This window comes from Coffea arabica, chromosome 11e (genome assembly GCF_036785885.1).
Source record: "Coffea arabica cultivar ET-39 chromosome 11e, Coffea Arabica ET-39 HiFi, whole genome shotgun sequence".
NCBI classification, from domain to species: domain Eukaryota; kingdom Viridiplantae; phylum Streptophyta; class Magnoliopsida; order Gentianales; family Rubiaceae; genus Coffea; species Coffea arabica.
Window position 1 is genome coordinate 6,727,349 of NC_092331.1, and position 15,482 is coordinate 6,742,830.

Consider the following 15,482-nt stretch of genomic DNA (forward strand, 5'->3'; position numbering starts at 1 on the left):
GCCAGAAAATCTGTTGACCCGAACCCCGACCCGCCAACCCGTGACGGGTCAGGTATGCTGACCCGAACCCGAAAATTTCAGGTTTACGGGGCGGCGGGTCGACCCGAAATGACCCGAAACTTAATTTTAATTTATTAATTTATCACTGTAATTTCTAATAAAATCAATTTCTCACAAAACTAATTACATAATCAAGTAATAAAAATTTAAATAAATGATTCCAAATCAAATCTAAAATAAATTAAACACCGTAAAAGTGTTTTGTCCCAAGCAAAATATAAAATAAATTAAAACAATACAAAAGTGAAAAATAATATAATATATTATTTGTCCAAGTATAATAATTTCAACTTCACACAAATTAAATAAATTCGTTTAGGATTAAGTAATTAATGCCTTTGAAAAAAAGAATAACTTAGTTTAGTTAGATAAAATTATTTTTATGTTTATTAAATTATTTTTAATTCGTAAACGGGTCATATCGGGTCATATCAGGTCACCACGGGTTGACCCGAAATCGACCGGTTTTCTTTTCGGGTTCATCGGGTCCAACCCGATTCTGACCCGAATTCCCGAAACCTCAACCCAAACCCATTAATTTCGTGTTAGGTTCGTGTCGTGTTTTCAGGTCGTGTCGAAAATTGCCACCCCTAGTTGCGGTGATACATTTGCGCCGACAAATTTGAGCGACGATCCGGGCTTTGATCGAGCCGTACCGTTCCTGATTTGTCTCGCGCCTTCAGATCCTCCTTCACGCTTCGACAAGAAGCAAAATATTAAGCAATCGTTCCGACGGAGCTAAATTACTACAGGATAAAGAACGAATAGGAAATTTGGATTTCGAAACAAAAAAGAGAGGGGTGCAACACGAGGACTTCCCAGGGGGTCACCCATCCTAGTACTACTCTCGCCCAAGCACGCTTAACTTCGGAGTTCTGATGGGATCCGGTGCATTAGTGCTGGTATGATCGCACCCGCCATGTTCCTTTCGCTTTATTCTTTTAAACTACCCCGTCCTGCGAAGCAGTGTGGCTTTTCTAGACCGAAATTCATTTTAAGCGTCAATTCAAGCATTTTCCTCTTATCCTTTTATTTATTTACTTTATATTTTTTTTTGTTATTGATTTGCACCCTGTTTTTTTCCCTCATCCCGCAACTCTAAATTATCATGAAATCAATCCTTCACGCTTGCAGTTAGGGGTGGCAATTCGGGTCCAAATCAGGTTGGCGGGTCGGGTTCGGGTCAACAGACCCGCCAGAAAATCTGTTGACCCGAACCCCGACCCGCCAACCCGTGACGGGTCAGGTATGCTGACCCGAACCCGAAAATTTCAGGTTTACGGGGCGGCGGGTCGACCCGAAATGACCCGAAACTTAATTTTAATTTATTAATTTATCACTGTAATTTCTAATAAAATCAATTTCTCACAAAACTAATTACATAATCAAGTAATAAAAATTTAAATAAATGATTCCAAATCAAATCTAAAATAAATTAAACACCGTAAAAGTGTTTTATCCCAAGCAAAATATAAAATAAATTAAAACAATACAAAAGTGAAAAATAATATAATATATTATTTGTCCAAGTATAATAATTTCAACTTCACACAAATTAAATAAATTCGTTTAGGATTAAGTAATTAATGCCTTTGAAAAAAAGAATAACTTAGTTTAGTTAGATAAAATTATTTTTATGTTTATTAAATTATTTTTAATTCGTAAACGGGTCATATCGGGTCATATCAGGTCACCACGGGTTGACCCGAAATCGACCGGTTTTCTTTTCGGGTTCATCGGGTCCAACCCGATTCTGACCCGAATTCCCGAAACCTCAACCCAAACCCATTAATTTCGTGTTAGGTTCGTGTCGTGTCGAAAATTGCCACCCCTAGTTGCGGTGATACATTTGCGCCGACAAATTTGAGCGACGATCCGGGCTTTGATCGAGCCGTACCGTTCCTGATTTGTCTCGCGCCTTCAGATCCTCCTTCACGCTTCGACAAGAAGCAAAATATTAAGCAATCGTTCCGACGGAGCTAAATTACTACAGGATAAAGAACGAATAGGAAATTTGGATTTCGAAACAAAAAAGAGAGGGGTGCAACACGAGGACTTCCCAGGGGGTCACCCATCCTAGTACTACTCTCGCCCAAGCACGCTTAACTTCGGAGTTCTGATGGGATCCGGTGCATTAGTGCTGGTATGATCGCACCCGCCATGTTCCTTTCGCTTTATTCTTTTAAACTACCCCGTCCTGCGAAGCAGTGTGGCTTTTCTAGACCGAAATTCATTTTAAGCGTCAATTCAAGCATTTTCCTCTTATCCTTTTATTTATTTACTTTATATTTTTTTTTGTTATTGATTTGCACCCTGTTTTTTTCCCTCATCCCGCAACTCTAAATTATCATGAAATCAATCCTTCACGCTTGCAGTTAGGGGTGGCAATTCGGGTCCAAATCAGGTTGGCGGGTCGGGTTCGGGTCAACAGACCCGCCAGAAAATCTGTTGACCCGAACCCCGACCCGCCAACCCGTGACGGGTCAGGTATGCTGACCCGAACCCGAAAATTTCAGGTTTACGGGGCGGCGGGTCGACCCGAAATGACCCGAAACTTAATTTTAATTTATTAATTTATCACTGTAATTTCTAATAAAATCAATTTCTCACAAAACTAATTACATAATCAAGTAATAAAAATTTAAATAAATGATTCCAAATCAAATCTAAAATAAATTAAACACCGTAAAAGTGTTTTATCCCAAGCAAAATATAAAATAAATTAAAACAATACAAAAGTGAAAAATAATATAATATATTATTTGTCCAAGTATAATAATTTCAACTTCACACAAATTAAATAAATTCGTTTAGGATTAAGTAATTAATGCCTTTGAAAAAAAGAATAACTTAGTTTAGTTAGATAAAATTATTTTTATGTTTATTAAATTATTTTTAATTCGTAAACGGGTCATATCGGGTCATATCAGGTCACCACGGGTTGACCCGAAATCGACCGGTTTTCTTTTCGGGTTCATCGGGTCCAACCCGATTCTGACCCGAATTCCCGAAACCTCAACCCAAACCCATTAATTTCGTGTTAGGTTCGTGTCGTGTTTTCAGGTCGTGTCGAAAATTGCCACCCCTAGTTGCGGTGATACATTTGCGCCGACAAATTTGAGCGACGATCCGGGCTTTGATCGAGCCGTACCGTTCCTGATTTGTCTCGCGCCTTCAGATCCTCCTTCACGCTTCGACAAGAAGCAAAATATTAAGCAATCGTTCCGACGGAGCTAAATTACTACAGGATAAAGAACGAATAGGAAATTTGGATTTCGAAACAAAAAAGAGAGGGGTGCAACACGAGGACTTCCCAGGGGGTCACCCATCCTAGTACTACTCTCGCCCAAGCACGCTTAACTTCGGAGTTCTGATGGGATCCGGTGCATTAGTGCTGGTATGATCGCACCCGCCATGTTCCTTTCGCTTTATTCTTTTAAACTACCCCGTCCTGCGAAGCAGTGTGGCTTTTCTAGACCGAAATTCATTTTAAGCGTCAATTCAAGCATTTTCCTCTTATCCTTTTATTTATTTACTTTATATTTTTTTTTGTTATTGATTTGCACCCTGTTTTTTTCCCTCATCCCGCAACTCTAAATTATCATGAAATCAATCCTTCACGCTTGCAGTTAGGGGTGGCAATTCGGGTCCAAATCAGGTTGGCGGGTCGGGTTCGGGTCAACAGACCCGCCAGAAAATCTGTTGACCCGAACCCCGACCCGCCAACCCGTGACGGGTCAGGTATGCTGACCCGAACCCGAAAATTTCTGGTTTACGGGGCGGCGGGTCGACCCGAAATGACCCGAAACTTAATTTTAATTTATTAATTTATCACTGTAATTTCTAATAAAATCAATTTCTCACAAAACTAATTACATAATCAAGTAATAAAAATTTAAATAAATGATTCCAAATCAAATCTAAAATAAATTAAACACCGTAAAAGTGTTTTGTCCCAAGCAAAATATAAAATAAATTAAAACAATACAAAAGTGAAAAATAATATAATATATTATTTGTCCAAGTATAATAATTTCAACTTCACACAAATTAAATAAATTCGTTTAGGATTAAGTAATTAATGCCTTTGAAAAAAAGAATAACTTAGTTTAGTTAGATAAAATTATTTTTATGTTTATTAAATTATTTTTAATTCGTAAACGGGTCATATCGGGTCATATCAGGTCACCACGGGTTGACCCGAAATCGACCGGTTTTCTTTTCGGGTTCATCGGGTCCAACCCGATTCTGACCCGAATTCCCGAAACCTCAACCCAAACCCATTAATTTCGTGTTAGGTTCGTGTCGTGTCGAAAATTGCCACCCCTAGTTGCGGTGATACATTTGCGCCGACAAATTTGAGCGACGATCCGGGCTTTGATCGAGCCGTACCGTTCCTGATTTGTCTCGCGCCTTCAGATCCTCCTTCACGCTTCGACAAGAAGCAAAATATTAAGCAATCGTTCCGACGGAGCTAAATTACTACAGGATAAAGAACGAATAGGAAATTTGGATTTCGAAACAAAAAAGAGAGGGGTGCAACACGAGAACTTCCCAGGGGGTCACCCATCCTAGTACTACTCTCGCCCAAGCACGCTTAACTTCGGAGTTCTGATGGGATCCGGTGCATTAGTGCTGGTATGATCGCACCCGCCATGTTCCTTTCGCTTTATTCTTTTAAACTACCCCGTCCTGCGAAGCAGTGTGGCTTTTCTAGACCGAAATTCATTTTAAGCGTCAATTCAAGCATTTTCCTCTTATCCTTTTATTTATTTACTTTATATTTTTTTTTGTTATTGATTTGCACCCTGTTTTTTTCCCTCATCCCGCAACTCTAAATTATCATGAAATCAATCCTTCACGCTTGCAGTTAGGGGTGGCAATTCGGGTCCAAATCAGGTTGGCGGGTCGGGTTCGGGTCAACAGACCCGCCAGAAAATCTGTTGACCCGAACCCCGACCCGCCAACCCGTGACGGGTCAGGTATGCTGACCCGAACCCGAAAATTTCAGGTTTACGGGGCGGCGGGTCGACCCGAAATGACCCGAAACTTAATTTTAATTTATTAATTTATCACTGTAATTTCTAATAAAATCAATTTCTCACAAAACTAATTACATAATCAAGTAATAAAAATTTAAATAAATGATTCCAAATCAAATCTAAAATAAATTAAACACCGTAAAAGTGTTTTATCCCAAGCAAAATATAAAATAAATTAAAACAATACAAAAGTGAAAAATAATATAATATATTATTTGTCCAAGTATAATAATTTCAACTTCACACAAATTAAATAAATTCGTTTAGGATTAAGTAATTAATGCCTTTGAAAAAAAGAATAACTTAGTTTAGTTAGATAAAATTATTTTTATGTTTATTAAATTATTTTTAATTCGTAAACGGGTCATATCGGGTCATATCAGGTCACCACGGGTTGACCCGAAATCGACCGGTTTTCTTTTCGGGTTCATCGGGTCCAACCCGATTCTGACCCGAATTCCCGAAACCTCAACCCAAACCCATTAATTTCGTGTTAGGTTCGTGTCGTGTTTTCAGGTCGTGTCGAAAATTGCCACCCCTAGTTGCGGTGATACATTTGCGCCGACAAATTTGAGCGACGATCCGGGCTTTGATCGAGCCGTACCGTTCCTGATTTGTCTCGCGCCTTCAGATCCTCCTTCACGCTTCGACAAGAAGCAAAATATTAAGCAATCGTTCCGACGGAGCTAAATTACTACAGGATAAAGAACGAATAGGAAATTTGGATTTCGAAACAAAAAAGAGAGGGGTGCAACACGAGGACTTCCCAGGGGGTCACCCATCCTAGTACTACTCTCGCCCAAGCACGCTTAACTTCGGAGTTCTGATGGGATCCGGTGCATTAGTGCTGGTATGATCGCACCCGCCATGTTCCTTTCGCTTTATTCTTTTAAACTACCCCGTCCTGCGAAGCAGTGTGGCTTTTCTAGACCGAAATTCATTTTAAGCGTCAATTCAAGCATTTTCCTCTTATCCTTTTATTTATTTACTTTATATTTTTTTTTGTTATTGATTTGCACCCTGTTTTTTTCCCTCATCCCGCAACTCTAAATTATCATGAAATCAATCCTTCACGCTTGCAGTTAGGGGTGGCAATTCGGGTCCAAATCAGGTTGGCGGGTCGGGTTCGGGTCAACAGACCCGCCAGAAAATCTGTTGACCCGAACCCCGACCCGCCAACCCGTGACGGGTCAGGTATGCTGACCCGAACCCGAAAATTTCTGGTTTACGGGGCGGCGGGTCGACCCGAAATGACCCGAAACTTAATTTTAATTTATTAATTTATCACTGTAATTTCTAATAAAATCAATTTCTCACAAAACTAATTACATAATCAAGTAATAAAAATTTAAATAAATGATTCCAAATCAAATCTAAAATAAATTAAACACCGTAAAAGTGTTTTGTCCCAAGCAAAATATAAAATAAATTAAAACAATACAAAAGTGAAAAATAATATAATATATTATTTGTCCAAGTATAATAATTTCAACTTCACACAAATTAAATAAATTCGTTTAGGATTAAGTAATTAATGCCTTTGAAAAAAAGAATAACTTAGTTTAGTTAGATAAAATTATTTTTATGTTTATTAAATTATTTTTAATTCGTAAACGGGTCATATCGGGTCATATCAGGTCACCACGGGTTGACCCGAAATCGACCGGTTTTCTTTTCGGGTTCATCGGGTCCAACCCGATTCTGACCCGAATTCCCGAAACCTCAACCCAAACCCATTAATTTCGTGTTAGGTTCGTGTCGTGTTTTCAGGTCGTGTCGAAAATTGCCACCCCTAGTTGCGGTGATACATTTGCGCCGACAAATTTGAGCGACGATCCGGGCTTTGATCGAGCCGTACCGTTCCTGATTTGTCTCGCGCCTTCAGATCCTCCTTCACGCTTCGACAAGAAGCAAAATATTAAGCAATCGTTCCGACGGAGCTAAATTACTACAGGATAAAGAACGAATAGGAAATTTGGATTTCGAAACAAAAAAGAGAGGGATGCAACACGAGGACTTCCCAGGGGGTCACCCATCCTAGTACTACTCTCGCCCAAGCACGCTTAACTTCGGAGTTCTGATGGGATCCGGTGCATTAGTGCTGGTATGATCGCACCCGCCATGTTCCTTTCGTTTTATTCTTTTAAACTACCCCGTCCTGCGAAGCAGTGTGGCTTTTCTAGACCGAAATTCATTTTAAGCGTCAATTCAAGCATTTTCCTCTTATCCTTTTATTTATTTACTTTATATTTTTTTTTGTTATTGATTTGCACCCTGTTTTTTTCCCTCATCCCGCAACTCTAAATTATCATGAAATCAATCCTTCACGCTTGCAGTTAGGGGTGGCAATTCGGGTCCAAATCAGGTTGGCGGGTCGGGTTCGGGTCAACAGACCCGCCAGAAAATCTGTTGACCCGAACCCCGACCCGCCAACCCGTGACGGGTCAGGTATGCTGACCCGAACCCGAAAATTTCAGGTTTACGGGGCGGCGGGTCGACCCGAAATGACCCGAAACTTAATTTTAATTTATTAATTTATCACTGTAATTTCTAATAAAATCAATTTCTCACAAAACTAATTACATAATCAAGTAATAAAAATTTAAATAAATGATTCCAAATCAAATCTAAAATAAATTAAACACCGTAAAAGTGTTTTGTCCCAAGCAAAATATAAAATAAATTAAAACAATACAAAAGTGAAAAATAATATAATATATTATTTGTCCAAGTATAATAATTTCAACTTCACACAAATTAAATAAATTCGTTTAGGATTAAGTAATTAATGCCTTTGAAAAAAAGAATAACTTAGTTTAGTTAGATAAAATTATTTTTATGTTTATTAAATTATTTTTAATTCGTAAACGGGTCATATCGGGTCATATCAGGTCACCACGGGTTGACCCGAAATCGACCGGTTTTCTTTTCGGGTTCATCGGGTCCAACCCGATTCTGACCCGAATTCCCGAAACCTCAACCCAAACCCATTAATTTCGTGTTAGGTTCGTGTCGTGTTTTCAGGTCGTGTCGAAAATTGCCACCCCTAGTTGCGGTGATACATTTGCGCCGACAAATTTGAGCGACGATCCGGGCTTTGATCGAGCCGTACCGTTCCTGATTTGTCTCGCGCCTTCAGATCCTCCTTCACGCTTCGACAAGAAGCAAAATATTAAGCAATCGTTCCGACGGAGCTAAATTACTACAGGATAAAGAACGAATAGGAAATTTGGATTTCGAAACAAAAAAGAGAGGGGTGCAACACGAGGACTTCCCAGGGGGTCACCCATCCTAGTACTACTCTCGCCCAAGCACGCTTAACTTCGGAGTTCTGATGGGATCCGGTGCATTAGTGCTGGTATGATCGCACCCGCCATGTTCCTTTCGCTTTATTCTTTTAAACTACCCCGTCCTGCGAAGCAGTGTGGCTTTTCTAGACCGAAATTCATTTTAAGCGTCAATTCAAGCATTTTCCTCTTATCCTTTTATTTATTTACTTTATATTTTTTTTTGTTATTGATTTGCACCCTGTTTTTTTCCCTCATCCCGCAACTCTAAATTATCATGAAATCAATCCTTCACGCTTGCAGTTAGGGGTGGCAATTCGGGTCCAAATCAGGTTGGCGGGTCGGGTTCGGGTCAACAGACCCGCCAGAAAATCTGTTGACCCGAACCCCGACCCGCCAACCCGTGACGGGTCAGGTATGCTGACCCGAACCCGAAAATTTCAGGTTTACGGGGCGGCGGGTCGACCCGAAATGACCCGAAACTTAATTTTAATTTATTAATTTATCACTGTAATTTCTAATAAAATCAATTTCTCACAAAACTAATTACATAATCAAGTAATAAAAATTTAAATAAATGATTCCAAATCAAATCTAAAATAAATTAAACACCGTAAAAGTGTTTTATCCCAAGCAAAATATAAAATAAATTAAAACAATACAAAAGTGAAAAATAATATAATATATTATTTGTCCAAGTATAATAATTTCAACTTCACACAAATTAAATAAATTCGTTTAGGATTAAGTAATTAATGCCTTTGAAAAAAAGAATAACTTAGTTTAGTTAGATAAAATTATTTTTATGTTTATTAAATTATTTTTAATTCGTAAACGGGTCATATCGGGTCATATCAGGTCACCACGGGTTGACCCGAAATCGACCGGTTTTCTTTTCGGGTTCATCGGGTCCAACCCGATTCTGACCCGAATTCCCGAAACCTCAACCCAAACCCATTAATTTCGTGTTAGGTTCGTGTCGTGTCGAAAATTGCCACCCCTAGTTGCGGTGATACATTTGCGCCGACAAATTTGAGCGACGATCCGGGCTTTGATCGAGCCGTACCGTTCCTGATTTGTCTCGCGCCTTCAGATCCTCCTTCACGCTTCGACAAGAAGCAAAATATTAAGCAATCGTTCCGACGGAGCTAAATTACTACAGGATAAAGAACGAATAGGAAATTTGGATTTCGAAACAAAAAAGAGAGGGGTGCAACACGAGAACTTCCCAGGGGGTCACCCATCCTAGTACTACTCTCGCCCAAGCACGCTTAACTTCGGAGTTCTGATGGGATCCGGTGCATTAGTGCTGGTATGATCGCACCCGCCATGTTCCTTTCGCTTTATTCTTTTAAACTACCCCGTCCTGCGAAGCAGTGTGGCTTTTCTAGACCGAAATTCATTTTAAGCGTCAATTCAAGCATTTTCCTCTTATCCTTTTATTTATTTACTTTATATTTTTTTTTGTTATTGATTTGCACCCTGTTTTTTTCCCTCATCCCGCAACTCTAAATTATCATGAAATCAATCCTTCACGCTTGCAGTTAGGGGTGGCAATTCGGGTCCAAATCAGGTTGGCGGGTCGGGTTCGGGTCAACAGACCCGCCAGAAAATCTGTTGACCCGAACCCCGACCCGCCAACCCGTGACGGGTCAGGTATGCTGACCCGAACCCGAAAATTTCAGGTTTACGGGGCGGCGGGTCGACCCGAAATGACCCGAAACTTAATTTTAATTTATTAATTTATCACTGTAATTTCTAATAAAATCAATTTCTCACAAAACTAATTACATAATCAAGTAATAAAAATTTAAATAAATGATTCCAAATCAAATCTAAAATAAATTAAACACCGTAAAAGTGTTTTATCCCAAGCAAAATATAAAATAAATTAAAACAATACAAAAGTGAAAAATAATATAATATATTATTTGTCCAAGTATAATAATTTCAACTTCACACAAATTAAATAAATTCGTTTAGGATTAAGTAATTAATGCCTTTGAAAAAAAGAATAACTTAGTTTAGTTAGATAAAATTATTTTTATGTTTATTAAATTATTTTTAATTCGTAAACGGGTCATATCGGGTCATATCAGGTCACCACGGGTTGACCCGAAATCGACCGGTTTTCTTTTCGGGTTCATCGGGTCCAACCCGATTCTGACCCGAATTCCCGAAACCTCAACCCAAACCCATTAATTTCGTGTTAGGTTCGTGTCGTGTTTTCAGGTCGTGTCGAAAATTGCCACCCCTAGTTGCGGTGATACATTTGCGCCGACAAATTTGAGCGACGATCCGGGCTTTGATCGAGCCGTACCGTTCCTGATTTGTCTCGCGCCTTCAGATCCTCCTTCACGCTTCGACAAGAAGCAAAATATTAAGCAATCGTTCCGACGGAGCTAAATTACTACAGGATAAAGAACGAATAGGAAATTTGGATTTCGAAACAAAAAAGAGAGGGGTGCAACACGAGGACTTCCCAGGGGGTCACCCATCCTAGTACTACTCTCGCCCAAGCACGCTTAACTTCGGAGTTCTGATGGGATCCGGTGCATTAGTGCTGGTATGATCGCACCCGCCATGTTCCTTTCGCTTTATTCTTTTAAACTACCCCGTCCTGCGAATCAGTGTGGCTTTTCTAGACCGAAATTCATTTTAAGCGTCAATTCAAGCATTTTCCTCTTATCCTTTTATTTATTTACTTTATATTTTTTTTTGTTATTGATTTGCACCCTGTTTTTTTCCCTCATCCCGCAACTCTAAATTATCATGAAATCAATCCTTCACGCTTGCAGTTAGGGGTGGCAATTCGGGTCCAAATCAGGTTGGCGGGTCGGGTTCGGGTCAACAGACCCGCCAGAAAATCTGTTGACCCGAACCCCGACCCGCCAACCCGTGACGGGTCAGGTATGCTGACCCGAACCCGAAAATTTCTGGTTTACGGGGCGGCGGGTCGACCCGAAATGACCCGAAACTTAATTTTAATTTATTAATTTATCACTGTAATTTCTAATAAAATCAATTTCTCACAAAACTAATTACATAATCAAGTAATAAAAATTTAAATAAATGATTCCAAATCAAATCTAAAATAAATTAAACACCGTAAAAGTGTTTTGTCCCAAGCAAAATATAAAATAAATTAAAACAATACAAAAGTGAAAAATAATATAATATATTATTTGTCCAAGTATAATAATTTCAACTTCACACAAATTAAATAAATTCGTTTAGGATTAAGTAATTAATGCCTTTGAAAAAAAGAATAACTTAGTTTAGTTAGATAAAATTATTTTTATGTTTATTAAATTATTTTTAATTCGTAAACGGGTCATATCGGGTCATATCAGGTCACCACGGGTTGACCCGAAATCGACCGGTTTTCTTTTCGGGTTCATCGGGTCCAACCCGATTCTGACCCGAATTCCCGAAACCTCAACCCAAACCCATTAATTTCGTGTTAGGTTCGTGTCGTGTTTTCAGGTCGTGTCGAAAATTGCCACCCCTAGTTGCGGTGATACATTTGCGCCGACAAATTTGAGCGACGATCCGGGCTTTGATCGAGCCGTACCGTTCCTGATTTGTCTCGCGCCTTCAGATCCTCCTTCACGCTTCGACAAGAAGCAAAATATTAAGCAATCGTTCCGACGGAGCTAAATTACTACAGGATAAAGAACGAATAGGAAATTTGGATTTCGAAACAAAAAAGAGAGGGATGCAACACGAGGACTTCCCAGGGGGTCACCCATCCTAGTACTACTCTCGCCCAAGCACGCTTAACTTCGGAGTTCTGATGGGATCCGGTGCATTAGTGCTGGTATGATCGCACCCGCCATGTTCCTTTCGTTTTATTCTTTTAAACTACCCCGTCCTGCGAAGCAGTGTGGCTTTTCTAGACCGAAATTCATTTTAAGCGTCAATTCAAGCATTTTCCTCTTATCCTTTTATTTATTTACTTTATATTTTTTTTTGTTATTGATTTGCACCCTGTTTTTTTCCCTCATCCCGCAACTCTAAATTATCATGAAATCAATCCTTCACGCTTGCAGTTAGGGGTGGCAATTCGGGTCCAAATCAGGTTGGCGGGTCGGGTTCGGGTCAACAGACCCGCCAGAAAATCTGTTGACCCGAACCCCGACCCGCCAACCCGTGACGGGTCAGGTATGCTGACCCGAACCCGAAAATTTCAGGTTTACGGGGCGGCGGGTCGACCCGAAATGACCCGAAACTTAATTTTAATTTATTAATTTATCACTGTAATTTCTAATAAAATCAATTTCTCACAAAACTAATTACATAATCAAGTAATAAAAATTTAAATAAATGATTCCAAATCAAATCTAAAATAAATTAAACACCGTAAAAGTGTTTTATCCCAAGCAAAATATAAAATAAATTAAAACAATACAAAAGTGAAAAATAATATAATATATTATTTGTCCAAGTATAATAATTTCAACTTCACACAAATTAAATAAATTCGTTTAGGATTAAGTAATTAATGCCTTTGAAAAAAAGAATAACTTAGTTTAGTTAGATAAAATTATTTTTATGTTTATTAAATTATTTTTAATTCGTAAACGGGTCATATCGGGTCACCACGGGTTGACCCGAAATCGACCGGTTTTCTTTTCGGGTTCATCGGGTCCAACCCGATTCTGACCCGAATTCCCGAAACCTCAACCCAAACCCATTAATTTCGTGTTAGGTTCGTGTCGTGTTTTCAGGTCGTGTCGAAAATTGCCACCCCTAGTTGCGGTGATACATTTGCGCCGACAAATTTGAGCGACGATCCGGGCTTTGATCGAGCCGTACCGTTCCTGATTTGTCTCGCGCCTTCAGATCCTCCTTCACGCTTCGACAAGAAGCAAAATATTAAGCAATCGTTCCGACGGAGCTAAATTACTACAGGATAAAGAACGAATAGGAAATTTGGATTTCGAAACAAAAAAGAGAGGGGTGCAACACGAGGACTTCCCAGGGGGTCACCCATCCTAGTACTACTCTCGCCCAAGCACGCTTAACTTCGAAGTTCTGATGGGATCCGGTGCATTAGTGCTGGTATGATCGCACCCGCCATGTTCCTTTCGCTTTATTCTTTTAAACTACCCCGTCCTGCGAAGCAGTGTGGCTTTTCTAGACCGAAATTCATTTTAAGCGTCAATTCAAGCATTTTCCTCTTATCCTTTTATTTATTTACTTTATATTTTTTTTTGTTATTGATTTGCACCCTGTTTTTTTCCCTCATCCCGCAACTCTAAATTATCATGAAATCAATCCTTCACGCTTGCAGTTAGGGGTGGCAATTCGGGTCCAAATCAGGTTGGCGGGTCGGGTTCGGGTCAACAGACCCGCCAGAAAATCTGTTGACCCGAACCCCGACCCGCCAACCCGTGACGGGTCAGGTATGCTGACCCGAACCCGAAAATTTCAGGTTTACGGGGAGGCGGGTCGACCCGAAATGACCCGAAACTTAATTTTAATTTATTAATTTATCACTGTAATTTCTAATAAAATCAATTTCTCACAAAACTAATTACATAATCAAGTAATAAAAATTTAAATAAATGATTCCAAATCAAATCTAAAATAAATTAAACACCGTAAAAGTGTTTTATCCCAAGCAAAATATAAAATAAATTAAAACAATACAAAAGTGAAAAATAATATAATATATTATTTGTCCAAGTATAATAATTTCAACTTCACACAAATTAAATAAATTCGTTTAGGATTAAGTAATTAATGCCTTTGAAAAAAAGAATAACTTAGTTTAGTTAGATAAAAATATTTTTATGTTTATTAAATTATTTTTAATTCGTAAACGGGTCATATCGGGTCATATCAGGTCACCACGGGTTGACCCGAAATCGACCGGTTTTCTTTTCGGGTTCATCGGGTCCAACCCGATTCTGACCCGAATTCCCGAAACCTCAACCCAAACCCATTAATTTCGTGTTAGGTTCGTGTCGTGTCGAAAATTGCCACCCCTAGTTGCGGTGATACATTTGCGCCGACAAATTTGAGCGACGATCCGGGCTTTGATCGAGCCGTACCGTTCCTGATTTGTCTCGCGCCTTCAGATCCTCCTTCACGCTTCGACAAGAAGCAAAATATTAAGCAATCGTTCCGACGGAGCTAAATTACTACAGGATAAAGAACGAATAGGAAATTTGGATTTCGAAACAAAAAAGAGAGGGGTGCAACACGAGGACTTCCCAGGGGGTCACCCATCCTAGTACTACTCTCGCCCAAGCACGCTTAACTTCGAAGTTCTGATGGGATCCGGTGCATTAGTGCTGGTATGATCGCACCCGCCATGTTCCTTTCGCTTTATTCTTTTAAACTACCCCGTCCTGCGAAGCAGTGTGGCTTTTCTAGACCGAAATTCATTTTAAGCGTCAATTCAAGCATTTTCCTCTTATCCTTTTATTTATTTACTTTATATTTTTTTTTGTTATTGATTTGCACCCTGTTTTTTTCCCTCATCCCGCAACTCTAAATTATCATGAAATCAATCCTTCACGCTTGCAGTTAGGGGTGGCAATTCGGGTCCAAATCAGGTTGGCGGGTCGGGTTCGGGTCAACAGACCCGCCAGAAAATCTGTTGACCCGAACCCCGACCCGCCAACCCGTGACGGGTCAGGTATGCTGACCCGAACCCGAAAATTTCAGGTTTACGGGGCGGCGGGTCGACCCGAAATGACCCGAAACTTAATTTTAATTTATTAATTTATCACTGTAATTTCTAATAAAATCAATTTCTCACAAAACTAATTACATAATCAAGTAATAAAAATTTAAATAAATGATTCCAAATCAAATCTAAAATAAATTAAACACCGTAAAAGTGTTTTATCCCAAGCAAAATATAAAATAAATTAAAACAATACAAAAGTGAAAAATAATATAATATATTATTTGTCCAAGTATAATAATTTCAACTTCACACAAATTAAATAAATTCGTTTAGGATTAAGTAATTAATGCCTTTGAAAAAAAGAATAACTTAGTTTAGTTAGATAAAATTATTTTTATGTTTATTAAATTATTTTTAATTCGTAAACGGGTCATATCGGGTCATATCAGG

The 15,482-nt window shown here is 39.1% G+C and overlaps 12 non-coding genes across 12 annotated transcripts; all 12 read right to left on the reverse strand.

The window, feature by feature from the left end:
* Positions 1 to 857: 857 nt before the first annotated feature.
* On the reverse strand, positions 858 to 976 carry LOC140030593 (5S ribosomal RNA). Its single transcript, XR_011834508.1, has one exon. It is a non-coding gene; the product is annotated as a 5S ribosomal RNA (ribosomal RNA).
* Positions 977 to 2,098: 1,122 nt separating this feature from the next.
* LOC140030604 (5S ribosomal RNA) lies at positions 2,099 to 2,217 on the reverse strand. The gene has a single exon (XR_011834519.1). It is a non-coding gene; the product is annotated as a 5S ribosomal RNA (ribosomal RNA).
* Positions 2,218 to 3,352: 1,135 nt separating this feature from the next.
* LOC140030615 (5S ribosomal RNA) lies at positions 3,353 to 3,471 on the reverse strand. The gene has a single exon (XR_011834530.1). It is a non-coding gene; the product is annotated as a 5S ribosomal RNA (ribosomal RNA).
* A 1,122-nt stretch (positions 3,472 to 4,593) lies between these two features.
* Positions 4,594 to 4,712, reverse strand: LOC140031621 (5S ribosomal RNA). The gene has a single exon (XR_011835543.1). It is a non-coding gene; the product is annotated as a 5S ribosomal RNA (ribosomal RNA).
* A 1,135-nt stretch (positions 4,713 to 5,847) lies between these two features.
* On the reverse strand, positions 5,848 to 5,966 carry LOC140030626 (5S ribosomal RNA). Its single transcript, XR_011834541.1, has one exon. It is a non-coding gene; the product is annotated as a 5S ribosomal RNA (ribosomal RNA).
* A 1,135-nt stretch (positions 5,967 to 7,101) lies between these two features.
* On the reverse strand, positions 7,102 to 7,220 carry LOC140029976 (5S ribosomal RNA). Its single transcript, XR_011833890.1, has one exon. It is a non-coding gene; the product is annotated as a 5S ribosomal RNA (ribosomal RNA).
* Positions 7,221 to 8,355: 1,135 nt separating this feature from the next.
* Positions 8,356 to 8,474, reverse strand: LOC140030637 (5S ribosomal RNA). Its single transcript, XR_011834552.1, has one exon. It is a non-coding gene; the product is annotated as a 5S ribosomal RNA (ribosomal RNA).
* Positions 8,475 to 9,596: 1,122 nt separating this feature from the next.
* On the reverse strand, positions 9,597 to 9,715 carry LOC140031723 (5S ribosomal RNA). Its single transcript, XR_011835646.1, has one exon. It is a non-coding gene; the product is annotated as a 5S ribosomal RNA (ribosomal RNA).
* Positions 9,716 to 10,850: 1,135 nt separating this feature from the next.
* On the reverse strand, positions 10,851 to 10,969 carry LOC140030647 (5S ribosomal RNA). The gene has a single exon (XR_011834562.1). It is a non-coding gene; the product is annotated as a 5S ribosomal RNA (ribosomal RNA).
* Positions 10,970 to 12,104: 1,135 nt separating this feature from the next.
* LOC140029977 (5S ribosomal RNA) lies at positions 12,105 to 12,223 on the reverse strand. Its single transcript, XR_011833891.1, has one exon. It is a non-coding gene; the product is annotated as a 5S ribosomal RNA (ribosomal RNA).
* Positions 12,224 to 13,348: 1,125 nt separating this feature from the next.
* Positions 13,349 to 13,467, reverse strand: LOC140030786 (5S ribosomal RNA). Its single transcript, XR_011834705.1, has one exon. It is a non-coding gene; the product is annotated as a 5S ribosomal RNA (ribosomal RNA).
* Positions 13,468 to 14,589: 1,122 nt separating this feature from the next.
* On the reverse strand, positions 14,590 to 14,708 carry LOC140030787 (5S ribosomal RNA). The gene has a single exon (XR_011834706.1). It is a non-coding gene; the product is annotated as a 5S ribosomal RNA (ribosomal RNA).
* Positions 14,709 to 15,482: the final 774 nt, after the last annotated feature.